Here is a 17,610-nt window from a genome sequence, read left to right on the forward strand (position 1 = left end):
ATCTTTAAAAGGCTATGTGATGAAAATTAGTGCAAAAAATAAAATGATGTGTGTTAAATGAAGGTCAGCCTAAAGATGTCTCTGTACATAGTTTAAGTTTGGCCTAAAGGTTTCTTCATATGTAGAGAAATGCAAGGTAACTTGATGTGAAAATGGTCACCTACTCTTACAGGAAATAGCCAGTTTCAGCCAATTACAGGCAGCCAGCTGTTCAAACCAGGTTCAAATAAGGCAAACTTCAAGCTGTAGCCAGTCCAGCTATTACTGTATCACTTCTGTTTTCTGGACATCATTTTCCTCTCGCTCTCTCTGTAGGTGTTATCCTACCATGCAGCAGGCCTAGAGTCACTCTGGACCTGTTCTGGTTGTGGGGGCTGCCTGATTCAGAATCATTCTTTGCTCAATTAAACTCTGTAAAATTTAACTTGTCTGAAGTTTTTCTTTTAACTTGTGAGGTATTTTATGTAATAAACTAGAGATTAAAGACAGCTTGCCATCCACCCTACTAGGGTACGTGTTCTCTCCAGGAGATATATATGTGGAGGAATCAGTAACACTACATTTCTGAATTATTTTTAAAACCAATCATATGTGTTGTATGTACATGTGTGTATTGTTGAAAGATAAACTCAGGCACATTAAAATTTTAAAGAGTTGATTTAAGCAGATAGTGATTCATGAATCATGTAGTGCCAAACCACAAGTGGGGTCTGCGTTCCACTGAGGTAGTGGGAAGGGAAATGTTTTATAAAGTATTTGTGGAAGCAAGACAAAGAAAATATTTTATTGATTAAAGTAGAGCAATAGCCATAAAGTTTCTAGTTAGAGGGGAGTAGGCAGTGTTACAGAATGGCTGGGTTCCAGTTAAACCCCACCATTAAGCCTGGAACTGCAGCCCTAAGAGAAAACAGCTGACCCTGTTTTTCCACCAGAATGTAGCCTTTTTGGCCTGCCCCTCCTCTGTCCTGTGCACATAAAAAGACTTTAACTGGCAGAGCAATACAAGCAGATGAGCACTGGGGATACAAGCAGCTGAGCATCAGGGATACAAATGGCTGAGCAGTAAGCAGAGAAGCAATTGAGTGTCTGAGACTATGGATAGATGCAGCTAACTTCAGACAGTGCAGCTTCAGGGAATGATCACCTTCTTGCACCATCCCTTTTCCAACTTCCCATTCTGCTGACAGCCACTTTCACTTCCCTCACCCAACAAAATTCTCGATATACACTACCTTCAATCCATTTGTGCAATCTGATTCTTCCTGGACACTGGACAAGAACCCAAATGCCAAAAGGGCAAGGACTGGGACACTCCTACAGGACCTTGCACAGAGCCTTCTCCCTCCAGAGAGGAGCAACCTGCCAGTTCCAGCATTAGTTCACTCTGGTTCCTGCACTCTTCTTGCTCATATGCTCCCTATCGTGAGGAGTGGCCAGTGGCAGTCTGAGTGAAACAAGCTACTCCATTTGCTTCCCACAAAGGGGGTCAAGGTCAAGGGAAAAATTCCATCCCAACAGTTTCTGACTGGTTAAGCTTAAGCTTTGTTTTCCTGCGATATGGCTTTTCATGCTGAGTTGGGTTTCACTTTGGCTATGTAGAAATCCACTGCATTAGGCTGAGCACTCAGCCTAATGGCCTTCCAGTTATTTATTTTAACAGGGCATTATTGTCATCATTGTAAGTATATTTGGAAGGTTAATAGTTAAATCATAAGGAAAATAGAGGACATACTAGGGGAACAAAAAGAAAAAACAACAACAACAACAAAAAACACAGACACAGACACATATTTGGAAGGTTAATGGTTAAACCATAAGGAAAATAGAGGACACACTAGGGTGACAAAAAGAAAAAACAACAACAACAACAAAAACACCAGACTGTTTAAAAGGAAAAAATAAAGAAAACAAAAATAAAGTATCATAAGTTTGTCCCTGGAAATCTTGGGATACAGGAATTACTTAAGCACTTAAGAACCAACTCATTACAAGGGGAAAGCACGTTAAGAAAAAGAAAAGGGAGAAACAAAAGATACAAAGGAAAAGGTTACTCTTAATCAGTTTGGTGTTTAAATAAATTGTTTAGGCCGCAGTTCTCGACCTTTCTCAACTCTTTTGTTCAGGTTTATTATATAGGTAAGTTGCACGTTACAGGGATTGGTGTACAAACTATTTTATCACCCAGGTAATAAGCATAGTACCCAATAGGGAGTTTTTTGATCCTCTTGCTCCTCCCACCCTCCACCCTCAAGCAGACCCGGGTGTCTGTTATTCCCTTCTTTGTGTCCAGGTATATTCAGTGTTTAGCTCCCACTTATAAGTGAGAATATGTGGTATTTGGTTTTCTGTTCTTACGTTAGTTCATTTAGGATAATAACCTCCAGTTCCATGTTATCACAGAAGTTATGATCTTTCTCTTTTTATGTTTGCGTTAGTATTCCATGGTGTATATATACCATATTTTTTTAACCCAGTTCACCTCTGATGGACATCTGGGTTAATTCCATGTCTTTGCTATTGTGAATTGTGCTGTGATGAACATATGCATGCATGTATCTTTATGATAGAACAATTTATATTCCTTTGGGTATATGTCCAATAATGAGATTCTGGGTAGAATTGTAATTCTGTTTTAAGTCCTTTGAGAAATCACTACACTGCTTTCCACAATGTCTGAACTAATTTGCATTCCCATCAGCAGTATATAAGTGTTCCCTTTTCTCTGAAAGCTTACCAGCATCTGTTATTTTTTAACTTTTAAATAGCCATTCTGAGTGGTATGAGATGGTATCTCCTTGTGGTTTGATTTGCATTTCATTAATAATTAGTGATGTTGGACATTTTTTCATATGCTTGTTGGCTGTGTGTATGTTTCTTTTGAAAAGTGTCTGTTCATGTTCTTTGCCTACTTTTTAATAACATTGTGTGGTTTTTGTTTGTTAATTGATTTAAGTTTCTTATAGATTCTGGATATTAGACCTTTGTCAGATGCATAGTTTGCAAATATTTTCTCCCATTCTGTATGTTGTCTGTTTAGTTTGTTCATAGTTTCTTTTTTTTTTTTTTTTTTTTTGCTCTGTCACCCAGGCTGGAGTGCAGTGACATAATCTGGGCTCACTGCAACTTCTACCTCCTGGGTTCAAGCAGTTCTCATGCCTCAGCCACCTGAGTAGCTGGGATTACAGGTGCATGCCACCATATTCTGGCTGATTTTTTTTTTTTTTTAGTAGACGTGAGTTTTTGCCATGTTGGCAGGCTTGTCTTGAACTCCTGGCCTCAAGTGATCCACCTGCCTTGGCCTCCCAAAGTGCTGGGATTACAAGCATGAGCGGCCACCATGCCCTAACAGTAGTTTATTTTGCTGTGCAGAAATTCTTTAGTTGGTTAATTTTTTGTTTTATTGCAACTACTTTTGGCATCTTCATCATGAAATCTTTGCCAGGTCTTATGTTCAGAATGATATTTCCTAGGTTGTCTTCCAGGGTTTTTATAGTTTTAGGTTTTATATTTAAGTCTTTAATCCATCTTGAGTTGATTTTTGTGAATGATTCTGTTACATTGTCTCTTTATTCTCATTGGTTTCAAAGAACTTCTTGATTTCTGCCTTAATTTCATTATTTACCCAAAATCCTTCAGGAGCAGGTTGTTCAATTTCCATGTGATTGTGTGGTTTTGAGAGTTTCTTAATCCTGAGTTCTAATTTTATTGCTCTGTGGTCTGAGAGACTGTTAGTTATGATTTCAGTTTTTTTGCATTTGCTGAGGAGTGTTTTACTTCCAATTATGTGGTCAATTTGGAATAAGTGCCATGTGGCTCAGAAGAATGTATATTCTGTTGCTTTGGGGCAGAGAGTTCTATAGATGTCTACTAGGTCCACTTGATCCAGAGCTAAGTTCAAATCTCATTAATCTGTCTAATATTGACAGTCAGGTGTTAAAGTCTCCCACTATTATTGTGTGGGAGTTTAAGTCTCTTTGAAGGTCTCTAAGAACTTGTTTTATGAATTTGGGTCCTCCTGTATTGGGTGTATATATATTTAGAATAGTTAGCTCTTCTTGTTGAATTGTTCTCTTTACCATATGTAATGCCCTTTTTTGTCTTTTTTCATCTTTGTTGGTTTAAGGTCTGTTTTGTCAGAGACTAGGATTGCAACCCTGCTTTTTTCTTTTTCTTTCCATTCGCTTGGTAAATTTGCCTCCATCTTTTTACTTTGAGCCTATGTGTGTCTTTGCACATAAGATGAGTCTCCTTAATACAGCACACCAACAGGTCTTTACTCTTTATCCAATTTGCCAGTCTGTGTCTTTTAATTGGGGCACTTAGCCCACTTACATTTAAGGTTAGTATTATTATGTGTGAATCTGATCTTGTCATCATGATGCTATTTGGTTGCTTTACACACTAGTTGATGCAGTTTCTTCATAGTGTCATTGCTCTTTATATTCTGGTATCTTTTTACAGTGGCTGGTACCAGTTTTCCCTTAACATAGTTAGTCTTCTTTCAGGAGCTCGTAATGAAATGCCTCAGTATTTGCTTGTCTGGAAAGGATTTTATTTCTCTTTCACTTATGAAGCTTAGTTTGGCTGGATATGAAATTCTGGGTTGAAAATTCTTTTCCTTAAGAACGTTGAATACTAGCCCCCAGTCTTTCTGGTTTATAGAGTTTCTACTGAGAGGTCTGCTGCTAATCTGATGGGCTTCCCTTTGTAGGTGACCTGGCCTTTCTTTCTGGCTGCCCTTAACAGTTATTCCTTCATTTTGACCTTGGAGAATCTGAGAATTATGTGTCTTGGGCTTGATCTTCTCATGGAGTATCTTAATGATATTCTCTGTATTTCCTGAATTTGCATGTTGGCCTGTCTTGCTAGGATGGGGAAGTGTTTTGGATATCTTGGAGTGTATTTTCCAGCTTGTTTCCATTCTCCCCATCTTTTTCTGATACTCCAATACATTGCAGGGTTGGTCTTTTTATGAAGTCCCATATTTCTTGGAGGCTTTGTTCATTCGTTTTTATCTATTCTTGTCTGCATGCCTTATTTCTTCAAAGTGGTCTTCAAACTCTGATATCCTTTCTTCTGCTTGGTCAATTCAGCTATTGATATATTTGTATATGCTTTATGAAGTTCTTGTGCCATGTTTTTCAGCTCCATCAGATTGTTTATGTTCCTCTCTAAACTGGTCATGCTAGTTAGCAATTCTCTAACCTTTTATCAAGTTTCTTAGCTTCTTTGCATTGAGTTAGAACATGCTCCTTTAGCTCAGCATAGTTTTTTATTACCCATCTCCTGAAGCCGACTTCTGTCAATTCATCCATCTGATCCTCTCTCCATTTCTGTGAAGGGAAGGGTCTGAGGAGGGAGTCCCCAGACAGATACAATGGTTCTAGTCCACCAGACCTTCCTCCTACAGCCCTGGGGACTCCCTCCTCAGACCCCTCCCTTCACCTCTGTGCCCCACCTGCCCAGGTCAACCAAAATGAAGACGCTACAGGAAGTACTGGTGGTTCAGATATCTCCTTGGTAGATGTAATATTATTTTTCTATGTCTGAGGAGCTACTGAATAATGAAGTCAAGGGTTTTTAATGAAAGAAAATTCAACTTTGAGAAAAATGGATGAAGTAGTTGGGTTGCTGAAAAGGCCTCTTCAGGGAAAAGATTTCCTCTTTACTTGGCCATGGGCTCTCTACACAATCTTCCCATTGTGGCTCCACTTTGCTGTCCCCTTACATAGTCATGGTCAAAGCCAGATCAATCCTTACATGGAAATAAATGAAGTGGTTATTAAAAGGGGCTTACTGAAAATAAAATTATACCATTATCATGACAATAAGATAAAATAGCAGAAAAGAGATTAAGAAACATGAACACCAAAAACAAATATAAAATATGAAAAATTAAAAACCAGAAGTTTAAAAGACAAAATAGGCAAATAATAATACTAACTAAATAAATTTACTAGAAAGACAAAAAAAGAATCATGCACTAAATGGAAGGAAAAATTAAATGTCAAAAATAGTGTGCAAAGGTTAACATCCTCCAGTAGGGCAAACTGGTGAGTCCTTTGAGCCAAGTGCACTGCAAGTTTCCCACTTGACTGACTTGCCAGGGCCGAGCATTATTGCTGAAGGAGGAGGGTTTGTTCTCAGGGGAGGTCTCCTCAAGTCAGCAAACTTCAGCACAGAGAAGGTGGGGCAATGAAGATCTCACCATTCAACTCAAGCCTCCAGGCGCTTTGAGGTAGCTTTCATTCCATAATTAGGAAGCTTTGCCATTAGACATTAAATTGCTCTAGTTGAATTTCCAACCTAGCTCCTATACAAAACCATGGCCAAATTGGATGGCTTCTCCACAATCAGAAAGTGTGCCTTCTGGTATCTATTAATTGTATATTTTAGCCTGGGAGGCCATGCTGCAAACAAACGGTCTTCACGACATCTTGATTGCCTCTGCTGCCCAGTCTACTCCAGGCTGGTTCACATTCGACTGGCGGCTGCTTAGCTAATTCACAAGTAGTACATTTCAGGCCTCTGGTCAGAATACAGGCTTCTGCTGTTTTACTCTAGTAATAGAAACAAATATTTGCTTCTATTTGGCATTTAATATATGCTGAAATCCTGGTGGTCACTGCCCACCTGCCCCAGTCTAGGGAGAACTGGCAGAGCTAAAGCCCACAGAAGCAACCATCCCTGGTCAGAAGCAGTGAGAGGAGCTTTCACCTCTTTGGCTCTATTTTTACATTTTCAAGGTACTATATTCTCAAGACCATTAAGACAGTGCTGAAAAGGCTATAAAAAACACAAATTTAGGCCGGGCGCGGTGGCTCAAGCCTGTAATCCAGCACTTTGGGAGGCCGAAGTGGGTGGATCACGAGGTCAAGAGATCGAGACCATCCTGGTCAACATGGTGAAACCCCGTCTCTACTAAAATTACAAAAAATTAGCCGGGCATGGTGGCGCATGCCTGTAATCCCAGCTACTCAGGAGGCTGAGGCAGGAGAATTGCCTGAACCCAGGATGCAGAGGTTGCGGTGAGCCGAGATCGCGCCATTGCACTCCAGCCTGGGTAACAAGAGCGAAACTCCGTCTCAAAAAAAAAAAATACAAATTTAGCATTCCATGCAGGTAGAAATGGAACGGTTACTTGTTTTGTCTTATGATTTTCTCACCCTAATTATAAAGACTCCATCTCTGCAGCCACTTCTGACCCCTGGACACATACTGTCTGTGTGTGTGTGTGTGTGTGTGTGCGCGCGTGTGTGTGCATGCGTGCACATAGGGAAATCATGAAGGAAGGAAGATGTACAGAGGTACCAGGCTAACATTTGCTATTACCTCAGGGGGATGGGAAGAAAGAGGGTTGTGGGAGGCTGAGATTATGTAGTTTCTCTCTACAGATCTTGGCATTATCTCTCTGGTTACGAGAATATGCATTGCTCTTGTAATTTAAAAAATAATAATAAAATAAATTTGAAAAGGAAAGGAAAATTTTCCCATCAGAATAAGACTACAACAAATGAAGAAACAGTTTACAAAATGTGGCTGAAGGTGTAAATTTTCATTTGTGTACCTGGTGAATAAATATGCCTACCGAGATCAAAGACCATAGAGATGACATATCTCTTCTTCCAGGACAGACTAGGTCCTGCAGGATGTTGATATTTCAAATCATCACTCTAAGAGCAAACATTCATGCCAGACATGAATGAGGACATAATTACCTTAGCAGGGAGTCCCTAAGAACAGAATACGTTGGAGGCAAATTATCTTTACTACCCTTGAAAACACTGTACTGAATGGATTAGCCACTACGTCCACAGTACTGAATGGATTAGCCACTGTGAATTATCTGTGCAAGAGAGAGAGAGAGAGAGAGAAATGTGAATAATAAATATATTGAAATTAGGAATTCTGTGTGCATTAATTTTGCTTTAATTGTATCTTCTGAAGATATCTCATTAGTAGAGATCATATTTGCCTTTTAAAAATCTCCTTGAAGATGTCCCATGGAAGTGGGGGAATGGATTATTCAAGATGACCAACATTCTAATAAAAACTGGCTTCCCTTTTTTGGCACCATTATCACTACCTCTGTCAAAATAGTCTGCAAACCCTTAGAGTGTCAGAATTCAGTCCAGAGACCCAGACCAAAACCCACATTTCTGATAAGAAGGAAGAGTCTGAGGGTTCTGATATCTTATGGGAAAAGAGGGCAGGTGTAGCTAATGAAGCTAAGAGTTTAGAAGCCCACAGCACCGGCCACAGACAGAGTCAGTGAGTGGAGCTGGTGAGTGGGAACACAGCCCCTGGCACAGAGGAGCTAGACTTTATCTTGCAGGCCCTGATATTTATGATTTGGAAAGATTTCATTTTATGAACACTTGGCTTCCCTGGGAGTTAACCTTGGTGCTTAACTCAGATCCTAGCCTTCTGTAGACCTCAGTAGCTAAGTTCCCCTCTTGTGTTGACTCTACCCTTTTCCTGGAATGATTTTTTCTTTTTCTTTTCTTTTCTTTTTTTTTTTTTTTGAAACACTGCCTCATTCTGTCACCCAGGCTGGAGTGCAGTGGCAAGATCTCAGCTCACTGCAACGTCCACCTCCCAGGTTGAAGCGATTCTCCTGCCTCAGCCTCTCAAGTAGCTGGGCCTCAGCCTCCTGAATAGCTGGGGTTACAGGCCTGTGCCACTATGCTTGGCTAGTTTTTTGCATTTTTAGCAGAGATGGAGTTTCTCCACGTTGGCCAGGGTGGTCTCAAACTCCTGACCTCAAGTGATCCACCCACCTTGGCCTCACAGAGTACAGGCATGAGACACCGTGCCTGGCCAGGAACAACTACTTTTTTCTTTTCTTTTCTTTTCTTTTTTCTTTTCTTTTCTTTTCTTTTTTAAGCCAGTCAAATTTAGCAGCAGGGGGTTGTATACCAACTTTAGTGACACTAATATTAATGTTAATAGGTTCTGATAACCCACTACCATTGGACCAGCCTTTTTTTCTTTTTTCTTTCTTTTTTTTTTTAAATAATGATTTTGTATTTTTGGTAGAGACAGGATTTCTCCCTGTTCATCAGTTTGGTCTCAAACTCCCAACCTCAGGTTATACACCTGCTTCAGCATCCCAAAGTGCTGAGATTACAGGCATGAGCCATCATACCCAGCCTGGAACAACTTCTTAATAGATCTTTCTAACATTTTGGATATGGCTCCTGCCTGGCTCATATGGCTGGTTACCCTCCTTCACCTGACCTTCACCTGCCCAACCCACACTGTGGCTCCTGCCTAAATTCTTGCCTCCACCTGTCTTCCCTCCCAACTTACATCCCCTGCTGACCTGCCTCACTTTCCCGCTTTTTTAAGATATCAGACTTTAATAAGGGAAAAGGATAAACGCATAAATAACTGGTGGACCAGAATGAAATGAGCTGCTCTTTTTGCTTTGTGGCATGTTTCCCACCAACTTCTCCTGGCCAGGTGAGTTTCCATTCTCTTTCTATTTTTGGAAATCCTAATAGACTAAAAGGTCCTAGGTTGTTCCTTGACTGCTTTGCATATACCACTCAGGTTTTCCCCAAAACTAAATTCCCTGAGGCAGAGATGATGTTCTATTTCTTTCATGTTCCCATAGCACCTAACAGATAGATGGCTTCAAAGGAGTTGCTTAATAAATGCTTACTGATTGGTCAGTTGATTAATTTGGAATTCAACTATTATTTAGTCATTAAGCATGCCCACAGAAATGTAAGCTCAGCATTTAAATATCAGTGAGAAGATGTGCAGAAAAATACAGTGGTATCAGTGGGGAGGATTATTTATCGAATTGATGCAGGGTTTTGGGGGTTTTTTTGGTTTTTTTTTCTGTCATAGTCAAAGGACATCTTTTTACCCAAGAAAAGAGCACAAACAAAACTGAGTACATTTATACTTTACATCAAATTCTAGGATATTAATCCTCAATAGACACTAAAGATTTTCCTAATCCAACTCTACCTCCCTGATTTGAAGTGAGAATGCAGAAACCTGCGGAGGTGAAGTAATTGCCCAATTTCCCAAGAGAGAATTATCTCCTAGGTTCTCAAATTTTACTTTTTAGTAAATTATTGCTCAGTTTTTATTCTTACCACTTATATTTATAAACCACTTATTATGGTACATTATATTCTGTTTTCTAACCTTTTAGTATGAAAAATTTCAAACATACAGAAAAGTTGAAAGAACAGTAAAATAAGGGGAGGCAGAACATTAGGACAAATACCTAATGCACGCAAGGCTTAAAACCTAAATGACAGATTGATATGTGCAGCAAACCACCATGGCATGTGTTTACCTATGTAACAAACATGCACGGTCTGCACATGTATCCCAGAACTTAAAGTAAATTTTTTTAAAAAGAATAGTTAAATAAATATTCATTTACTCTCCACCTAGAGTTAACATTGCTAATATTTTGCCCTGTTTGCTTCTTTCTCTGCAGATAAATAGACATTTGGTAGACATCGTTTATTTGTTTTTGGCTGATTCGTCTGACACTGAGCTTCAGACATTGTAACTCTTCAGCCCTAAATACCCCGCCTACCTCTCTGGAGCATAGACAGTCCCCTACATTATCATTATTACACCAAACAAAATTAGCAATTGTTCATAATACCACTTAATAGCAAGTTCATATTTGAGTTTCCACCTTTTTTTCAACAATATCTCTTATAGTCGCGTTTATATTTTTAACCTGAACCCAATCACATTTCAAGCAGTATACTTCACTCTGATGACTCTTTTAACACAACAGTCCACCCATCTTTTCTTGATATTAACAGTTGGAAATATCCTTGAGTTATCTTGTGGAATGTCCCAGGTTATGGATCACATTGCCATTTACTCTCGAACAACATGGGTTTGAACCTCATGGGTTCACTTACACTTGGATTTTCTTCTGCCTCTGCCACCCCTGGAGGAGCAAGTACAACCTCTCCTTCTTCCTTCTCCTCCTCAGCCTACTCAATGTGAAGACAATGAGGATGAAGACCTTCATGATTATCCACTTCCACTTAATGAATAGTGAACATATTTTATCTTCCTTATGATTTTCTTAATGCTAGTTTCTTTTCTCTAGCTTACTTTACTGTAAGAATACAGTATATAGTACATATGGCATACAAAAGTACATGTTAATCAACTGTTACCAGCAAGGCTTCTGGTCAACAGTAGGCTACTGGTAGTTAAGCTTTGGAGGAGTCAAAAGTTACACATGGATTTTCAACTGCATGGGGGATTGGCACTCCTAACTCCTGCATTGTTCAAAGCTCTATGGTACTCAATGAGCCAATTTTAAAAATCAACAGGTAGTAATTAAGTGGAAGATTATATACATACGGAGAAAGTGAGTGATTTGGGCATGGTACCAAGATGAGATGTGAAGTCTCTCATAAGTGTTCTCAAATGTATCTTTCAAATAAAGTAAGACAGAACTACATGAAGCCATCTATCTATCTGGCTGTTGAAGAATTTGGTGAGGCCTTTCACAAATATGAGTAAATTAAAGAAATAAGATTATCCTCTGAGAATTATACAAAACAGATCAAAACCGATGGATAAAGTCATCTGACACAGATAGAATGTGTCTGAAAGCTTAGCAAGTAAAAAGACTAAAAGAGCCAGTCAAAGTGGTGTTAGTCGGCCATGAAAAGCATATAAACAGGAACATGAGGACGGTGAACATCAGTAGAGCCATGGAAGAAATGCCCACTGGAGACAGTGCCTCAGCCAATGGCTTTGAAAAATCCAATGCATTAGGAAAGGCCGTCCCTACAGTAAACGTGGCAGTATCGGTTCTCCCAGCTTAATGCCATTAAATGTTTGAATCATCTAACCAGCTCCCTGGTTTGGGTTCCATGCTCACTAAGCAACCTTCTGATAACTTGCTCTCCTTGGAGGTCTGACTTTATTGAAAGAATGTGCAAGCTGTGGAGACAAGTGTTCCAGACACAGTGGTGGTTTTATTCCTCTCGTGAATCAATAAATTGACATGCTGGCTTCATGCATCAGCTCTCTGAGCTTAATTAATTAGAGTTGAAGCTGAGAGACGGATCCACATTCAGTGTGCTGACAAACCCAGTTTCTAAGCGTGCAGGACATTGACCAGAACCCAGACCGAGGCAGTGCCACCCTGTGAGGTCTCTCAGGAGACAGCAAATGCTCATACTTTCATATCCCCACATTGCCTTTGGCAATTAAATTCCTCTAAGCTTTGTGTCTGTCTACTGATTCTTAGGGCATTGATTAGGTAATGAATCAGATGTGGACTGGCAAATTCTAATCCCTTTTACAGAGAGGACACTAGAGGGAAATTGGAACAAATGTGACCCTTCTCATGAATGAGCTAAAGCAACCTTTAGTGTAGTTTGTATCTGAAGATATTATTTGATCCTGGCTCACTTTCAGCTAACTTTGGTTAAGGAAATGCCATTTGTGTCCCTAGGTTGTATTAAGCATCTTTTTATATCTGTCAATTTTCTCCACTTTAAAATGAGGACATTAGTATCTACTATGTTATTGATTTACTAATCATTCATTCAACAAATATTTATTGAATACCTGCCATGTGAAAGCTACCATGCTACATAATCGTGATATTTGGGAAATGGAGATGCTTGGTTTCCGCATTCTAATGGGGGAGATATAATTTAAACAAATTGCATTAGTCCAGTTGGGCTGCTATAGCAAAATACCCCAGACTGGGTGGCTTAAGCAGAAATTCATTTCTCACAGTTCTGGAGGCTGGGAAGTCCAAGTCCAAGATCAAGGTATCAGCCAATTTGGTGAGGGTTGTCTTACTGGCTTGTTGATGGCCACCTTCTGGCTCCATGCTTATATGACCTCTTCTTTGTGCATGTGCAAAAAAAAGAAGAGAGTGGGGAGAGAGAGAGAGAGTAAGCAGGAGCTCTCTGTTGTCTTTTCTTATTAATGCCCTACCTATATACCCTCATTTAACCTTAATAACTTCTGTAATGACCCTATCTTCAAATACAGTCACATTAGGGGTTAAGGCTTCTATATATAAATGTATGGCAGTGGGAGGGTACACAAATATCAACAATGGCAAGTGATTAATTAATATTACAATATGGTCAGAGTTGCAAAGAAGCTCAGATAAGTAAAATGCTTTTGGGAGAATTAAATGAGTCACATACCTGGTTCTTTCCCCACTCCATTTCTTTCTTCCTGTCTATGTAACCTTATTTAATCTTTGTCTATGGTCAAAGACTAGAGGGCGAATGGCACAGTCTCCCATCCATTTGTCCAATGTGTCTCTCTTCATTGTCTTTCTTTCCTATGGAACCTAATCCTTAGCTGAACCTATAAACAGTGCTCCCCATTGGGATCAAAATTTGATTGTAGTTGCTAAGATTGAAAAAAACCTGCAGCATGAGCATCAGTAGAAGATGATGGGTCTTTCTGACTCCAGAACCCACTATGCCTCTACTGCTGCCCCCATTATCCCCTGAAAAGGGCGACCTGGGCAGCCTTGGTCACTGGAGCTATGTACCCACTGTTCTTGCTGCTGCTGGAAGCTAGTAGAGCACATCTTCAGTTATACATCCTTTTTTGTTTTTGTTTTATCTTTCTCCTTGTCTTGGGACCTTAGAATAAATTCACTCAGGACTTGCATTGGATGAACTTCAGCTCTTTTCTACTCTGAAAAGAGTTTTTTATCTACTCAGAAGACTCCCCTCACCCAAGAAGAAGGAGGAGGCTTTGCTTACCCCTTGTTCTCGGGAATATTAATCCTAGTTTTTATGGGTTGAATGCTGTCTCTGCAAAAATTCATGTTGTAGTTCTATCAGTACCTCAGAATGTGCGCTTATTTGGATATAGGGTCATTAGAGAGATCATTAAGTTAAAATGAAGTCATTAAGGAGTGAGCCTTAATCCAGTTTGACCGGTATCCTTATAGAAAGGAGAAATATGGAGAAAGACACACATACAGCAGGAATACAATACCAACAAGGAAACAGCCACCGATAAACCAAGGAGAGATGCCGGAACCAACCCTTCCTTCCCTGCCCTCAGAAGGAACCGACCCCACCAACACTTTGATTTCGGAAGTCTCGCCTCCAGAGCTATGAGATAAGCAATGCCAGTGTTTCATCCACCCACTTGTGGTATTTTGTTATGGCCGCTCTAGCAAATTGATACACTAGAGTTCAGGGCCCAGCCTCTGTTTCAATATCCTCTCTACCTATTTTATTTATGTAAACAGGACTCCTAAAGACCTGCCCTGAGATGCCAGGACCTTGAAGCTCTTACATGCATCAGCCTTTCCCTCCCCCATGGCTGTCACTTCATTGAGAATGTACCCGCTTAGTGTCTCCTAGGTATGAAAGTCATTTCTTCAGCAACTAAGGATTAAGTATGAGTAACATTCAAAGTTTTGAAAGTCTAATAAAATCTTGGAATATTTTTGTTGCTTTTCTTAATTCCTAAACCTGAAACGGTGCCAGAGAAAAGAGCAAGAGGGTAGTCACAACCCTATCCACAGAACAGGCCCTCAGCTAGCCTCCGCCTGTCTTGTCATTCCAGGTCCCAGGCCTAAAAAGCAGCCATACTGTGGGACATGCTCTTCTTATGGCAGAGAGCAGAAGCTTGAGAGGGATGAACCAAAACATGCCTTGACTCATAAACCTTGTGCTTAGAACTGGCGCTTTGTCACTGCCACCCATGTTCCATGGATCAAAGCAACGATTAAGGCCAAGCCCACATCAGTGGAGCAGGGATGTGCACACGTCCCTTCAGGGAGGATGGGCAAGTCACACTACGGGCAGGGCTGTGTCACCCTATTATAGAGGGAAACCAGGAGATGGGAACAACAGTTCTTTCTACCACAGATTCAGAGTATGCTCTTTTGAGGAACTTGATTGTAAAAGTAAACAGAGCAGTAACTAAAGGAAGAGAAGAAGCCAACTATGGCTTCCGCTTTCTTTTATTTTTCAGCTGGAGGAAGTTATTTGAATAACTTTCTATCTTGCTGGGGAAGGAAACAGAAAGTAGAAGCAATAAAAATACAGAAATGAAAAGAAGTGATAAACATCACTTTGACAATTTTTCACTTTAAAACCCCAACTGTTTCACCCAGGGTCCAAATTAGAGAGAAACCATAATTTGGTTGAAGAAAGTTTAATATAAAAAATTATTGGGCTGACTGTGGTGGCTCATGCCTGAAAGCCCAGAACTTTGGGAGTCTGAGGCGGGCGGATCACGAGGTCAGGAGATCACGACCAACCTGGCTAACACAGTGAAACTCCGTCTCTGCTGAAAATACAAAAAATTAGCCGAACCTGGTGGCACACGCCTGTAATCTCAGCTACTCGGGAGGCTGAGGCAGGAGAATCACTCGAACCTGGGAGGCAGAGGTGGTAGTGAGCTGAGGTTACACCACTGCCACTGCACTCCAGCCCGGGCAATATAGCAAGACTCTGTCTCCAACAACAACTACAACAAAAATAGAGAACCAGCATGTACAGGGAGCGGCCACTATCCCCAGGCTGAGGCAGAGCACACGAGGATGGAATGACTATGGAAGAGAAGCCCCCACTATCCGAGCCAAGATCCAGACCTTGATGGGAAATACACAGCTATGACTTACTAGGCAGTGAAGTCACTGAGGGCACTGCTGGCAGGACTCACTGGCAATCCACCTCCTGGGGTCCTGGGAGAAGATGCCTACAGGAACATATGCTGCTGGTCACTGCGCACTACAAAAGCCTGCCTAGGAAAAAGAAACACAAAATACACACACATTAAACTAGGAAATACTGTTCATCCTCCGGTATCCCCTACTGATGAAGCATATAACATCGTGCTAGCTAACCAAGGGGAAAGGATCCAATATCACAAGCAAACAATGAAGGTGGATTTGATACTGAGAGGCAAAAGGTGATAACCAGCACCTCAACCCTGGTGAAATCAAATTCTGTGCCTGTTCCACACTGGCCCCTGTGCAGCTATGTGTGGGAAGAGAAAACAACAACAACAACCCAACTGATTGATCCAACTGGTCTTGTCATTAGGTCTCCAACGGTCATTACTGTGGCCAGCCATCCAATCACATTTTCATGCTGCTCACTAACCTGCTCACCTGGATGATTATTTGATGCCTTCTCCTCACTCCTCAAACATAAGACACCTTTTCCCCAACCTACTCACTCTCTCCGTGATAAACTTGATTCCCATTTCACACACAAAAAATAGAAGCATTGCAAACTTTCGCAAGCTGGAACCGCCACACCTGCACACCCACTGCATCTACACCCACGTCCTTTGCCTTTCCACCATCTGAGTGACTGAGATGTCATGGCTCCTCTCTAAGGACGTCCCTCTATTTCTTCCATCAGACTCCCATCCCCTCTTGCCTCCTTAAGAAAATCACTCTGCTTCTCTGTCTCTCTCTCTGTCTATCTTTTTCTTTGTCTCTCTCTCTTTCTCTCTCTCTCTCTCTCTCTCTCCCCCTCTGTGTGTGTGTGTGTGTGTATCTCTTTCTCTGTGTGTGTGTGTATCTCTTTCTGTGTGTGTGTGTGTGTGTGTGTATCTCTTTCTCTCTCTCGCTCTCTCTCTCTTTCTGTCTTTCTCTCTCCTTTCCCTACAGCATCAATTTCCTCCCTCCACTGGACAGTTCCTAACAAAATACATGAATACGTCTAAAAGAAACATACACTCTGGATCCCACACCCCCACCGACTTCTGCCTCATTTCTTTGTTCTTATTTACAGAAAAAGCATTTTGTATTAACTTGTCTATATTCATTGTCTCCAATTTCTCTCTCTTCTCACTCCCCTTGTACTTACTCCAGTGAGGTATTTATCACCACCAGGCCACTGAGACAGTATTTTCAAGGTCACCAGTAACCAGGGCCACCCCTAGTATATAAAGTCTCGAAAAAAATATTTTATAGGACCCTTGACTATGTAAACAATTTAATTTAAGGAGGTGTTTCAAAATGTACAGTTCTATGTGAGGTGTTGACATTTGTCAACGAAGATTAGAATAATCTGTAGAGAAAAGGTACTTACACATGTGTTTATTATTCTGTCACAGCATGTGAACATTCTTCATAGAGTCCAGACAGCAGCTATTCCTGTTTGGATCCAGGAAACATCTGCCCATGCTCTTTTGGTTAATGTTTTATTTCCTGTGGTGAGAAAGAGACAGCAACATTGTTGTCACTCACAATGTCATGGCTCCTGGAACCTGTTTGTACTGAAACAATATGGTTTTGGTTTTGGTTTTTGCCTCTGCGGGTCTCTGATACCATTTGTGTAAAGCTGGTTGCACCTTTACTGATGGAGCTGCATCGTCATGGTACCTGCAAATACTGGCGTCCAACCGCTCTCTCAGAGGTTGTTTCTGTCCTTCATTAATGATGACCAAACATGCAAGCCTTACCCAGAATACTCAGGATAGTATGAAGGATACCTTATTTTTCATTTGGGGTTTTATAGCGTTAATATAAAGTGACACATCTTCCAACCACGTATATCACTACTTTCTTAGAATGTAGTCTCTTTCCACATTTCCTGCACCTCTGCTTCTGCACACCACCACCAAAAGGGAGCAAATGCAAGGAGA

Source organism: Callithrix jacchus, chromosome 14, assembly GCF_049354715.1.
Source record: "Callithrix jacchus isolate 240 chromosome 14, calJac240_pri, whole genome shotgun sequence".
NCBI classification, from domain to species: domain Eukaryota; kingdom Metazoa; phylum Chordata; class Mammalia; order Primates; family Cebidae; genus Callithrix; species Callithrix jacchus.